The 3718-nt window shown below is 36.0% G+C and overlaps 1 long non-coding RNA gene across 1 annotated transcript; it reads left to right on the top strand.

The window, feature by feature from the left end:
- The first annotated feature begins 1792 nt into the window (after nucleotides 1-1792).
- Nucleotides 1793-3241, top strand: LOC113764617. The gene is made up of 3 exons (XR_003467649.1): nucleotides 1793-1878; nucleotides 2764-2886; nucleotides 3013-3241. It is a non-coding gene; the product is annotated as an uncharacterized LOC113764617 (long non-coding RNA).
- Nucleotides 3242-3718: the final 477 nt, after the last annotated feature.

Genomic DNA, 3718 nt, shown 5'->3' with positions numbered 1-3718 from the left:
TCATACTGACCCCAAGTTAAATATATCATTGGATAATGAAATAAGTAATTTTGACATTTAGATTGCAACAATTTAAATAATTCAAAATATAGCTAATTTTCATTCTTGAGATATTCAAATTGAAGGAATAATTCCCTAAAGGAATCATAGAATTTTCCCTAAATATGAGTTCCAAGTTTGGTTCTATTGCATCATTTGTAGTCTAAGCTCTTTCCAATGTTTTAAAACTTGGAACCTTAATTGAACCGATGAGGTTTTCGGATAGAGGTTCAACCGGTTAGACCGATTCAATCTTGGTTCAATGAATTTTTAAAAAAATAATTTATATGAATATATATGTACAAAATAAGACATACAATGGACTAATTTAAGATTTTATATGATGAAAATTTTAATGTTTTCAAAGAATTTGGATTTTCAGAAATAAAAATGTTAAATTATAAGTTGCAACAAATGAATTTCATCTCAATTTCAATTGTATCTACCAAAAACTAATCTTAAATCCAACCCAAAAATACCACAATATTCTAAAATTATACAAAATTCACGTCCATTGGAATTAGACATTATGAGCTTAAATTTTTAATTTACGTTTTTGGGATTTAGAGATTATAACTTAAAAAAAAAAAGAAGTTTGGAATTTGAAGAAAGTCAGGAAAATAGAAAACACACTACAACAAAAATGGCCTTTTTTGACATGTCTATAAGGACACTTACTGGTTTATGTCATTATAGCATTTCTATTATGACACTTATTATCAACTTAATAATATATGCTCTAATTTTTTTTATTTTATCTGATATAAAAATAATAATGTATCTTTAGGCTCTCTATCATAACACTTGTGAAAATGTGAGATACATCAAGAAAAATTAAAACACAAACGACGTGGTTTAATTTTGGCGGAAGATTCTTTGCCAAAACACTTAAGTGAAATCTCAAAACTTCATTTTGCCTCCTCGTGAAATTTTTCTTCTTCTTATCTCTCTCACAAACTCTCTCTCTCTCTCTCTCTCGGCAAACTCTCTCTCAAAACTCTTGGCCAAAATTTTGCTTTCCCCGCAAAATTTTCTTACCAATTTATGCCCTCCGCCTCTCTCGGCCACTCTCCCGTCCTCTGCCTTACTGAATAATGCAGAAGCTAGGGGAAGCCCTGGCCGATCTCCCCAACATTTCTAATATCCAAACTGGTGTCCGACGAAAATTAGGGCTTTGAGTCTGAGAGAGACCTTAGATTTAGGGCGGAATTCGCAGCATCTGCACTTATTCTTTCTTGGATTTCAGCGATCAGAGGCAAATGTCGCCTCCTCCTGGACTCTACTTCGGCACTAGCACTTTCGCCTTGGTAAACCATCCGCTAATTTTTCTCTAATTTTTTGAAAATTTCATTTTGTTTACTTTTGTCTGATTTTGAGTTCTTTTGGGGTAATTATTTTGTGTCAGTTGGTGATTTGGGGGTTGAGGGTGGATGTTGGGGGTTGAGGGTTTTGGGAAGGAGAAGGTAAAGAAGGTAGAGGAGGTGATGTGGTTGTGGAAGGGAGTGAAGAGGTGGAGGTGGTGGCGGTGATGGGTGGTGGAAGAGCGGTGGACGATGAGACGGTGGAAGCTGTGGTTGTTGGCATAGGAGGAGAGGATGATGGTGGTGGTTGCTGCAGAAGTTCCGGTGGTTGAGGAGTGGATGCCGGTGGTGTTGGCATCTGAAAAAAGATTCCAAAGTAGAAGGTAGTATTGATGCTGTAAAAGATTCCAAAGTGCACATGACTAAGACAACGTCGGTCCTTAGTGGTAGTTTGTTAATGTTATCCTGATGAGTGACGAGAAGCCATTGGGAAGTCTGCATCTATATTATGTACTCCTAACATCTAGCAGCGGACAAGGTATTTTTCTATTCGTGTCAGCGATAATCTATAGGCTTAAAAGAAGAATTAAAGCCAATATATGAAAGGTCTTCCTACAATGATGATGCATGACAATGACATGATCACGAATTAAATTTGTTATCAAATCGAAGTGGATAAGAAATGTAGGGAAAGAATGTTGCAATTGAGACAATGTTTGACAGAGAGAAGGCATTAAAATAAAGAAAGAGATAGGCCTCTGTTATCAAGGCAAGGACTCTTTTGTAGTCTTGTTAAGTGGCTATTTGTACAATTGGTATTGGTAGGCTCTTGGATATTTTTCCTTTAGTTATGGAAGGGGTAGTTATCAAAACCTGCTTCGATCATTTTGTGACAGCTTCAATTCAACTGATTGCTGCTACCATTGGAACTCTTTAATTTAATTTATTAGCCAGCCAAAGTCAGGAGTTGGCTAATAAATTGGTTGTAAGTTTAGTTATGTGTTTGGTATGCACAAAAGTCCGCTGCTGAAATCGCAGCAGACGGAGACAGATACAGAGAGAGAGAGAGGATTATACATATGCATATATCTTTCTTGCGTATAATGTAAGTTTAATAATACCTAAAGGATGATCAAACCTAAAGATGAAGGAGTTGTTAGAAACCTTAAAGAGAGATTTCTGAAATTATCTCTAAAATGGAAGATAAACTAACCGTGTTGGATTTGTTAAGAAAGCATGAGAATTGATTTCGAAGTCAAATTGCAATATTTGAGCGATATACTCTATTTGTTTTCATATGTTAGTCATGAATTATAATTAATTACTTGCAGTCAGTCCCTTAAATGTTAGATCAGAACCAAAAAAATATGTGATGTTTTCTGATAGGGAAACATTTTGTAATGTGTGATGTTTTCTGCATCAGGTGAGGAAGGTGGATATGCTTGAAGAAGTCACTGTTATCTGGTCTGAGAAGGTTAAGGACGAATTGGTGTTGGATGGCAATGACATTGAGCTTGTTTCCGGATCTGCTGCCCTGATAAACCAAGTAAGAGACACTCTGTGCCATATTTATGATATTTGAATCTGCAAGTTTTGTTCCTTGTCACTTGTCTTTAAAATGTAGTTCATCTGGCTGAATAGCTAATATACAACCTTTTCTTATTGTGGACAGAAATGCCATGTGAAGAACAAAGATATCCGGAAGTTCCTTGATGGTATCTATGTCAGTGAGAAGGGGCAAATAGCCGAGGAGGAGTGAGAGTTAGTGGCCTACATTTCTTGATCGTTTTCTTGGATTGATTCCCTTTTATCATATCAAGATGCTTGTGGGGATTTCTTAGAGATGACTTCTATTTTGAACTTAAAATAGAAGTCATGTTTTTTGGAGTATATATGCTTGCTTTTAGTGGTCTACTTTAGTGTTTTCTTATCTGTATTTAGAATGTATCAGCAGTGTTTTCAACCACTTGCTTGACGATAGCCCATTGCCTGCTAACAGGCTTCTTCATCAGTGCTTGTTGCAACCTTTTCCAGTACACACTCACTAAATGGAAAAGGATCTACAGGAGGTGGAAAGCTGAGTCGAAATGGTGAAATAGAGAAGGGGCTGTTGACGCTAATTTCCTCAGATGCTCCTGGACTTCAAGTGTTGTAACCTATATTTGGACTTTTTTTTTTAATGATCAGTAGGTAGGTTGCAACAATATATACCAATTTCCTGGATTCCTTTTTAACTGCTTATACATTTTTTTTACATTTCAACTAGATCATTTTTGGAATTGTAATGCTTCAACACTTTGTTTTTCTTGATTAATTATCCACCAGTTCTTTCCTATTATTTCCAGGTTTGTGACCCCAATGGCCGCTGGTACCTGGCT

The sequence above is a fragment of the Coffea eugenioides genome, chromosome 3 (assembly GCF_003713205.1).
Source record: "Coffea eugenioides isolate CCC68of chromosome 3, Ceug_1.0, whole genome shotgun sequence".
In the NCBI taxonomy this organism is placed as follows: domain Eukaryota; kingdom Viridiplantae; phylum Streptophyta; class Magnoliopsida; order Gentianales; family Rubiaceae; genus Coffea; species Coffea eugenioides.
Note: the sequence above shows the minus strand (reverse complement) of the source record. Positions and strands in the feature narration are given on the sequence as shown.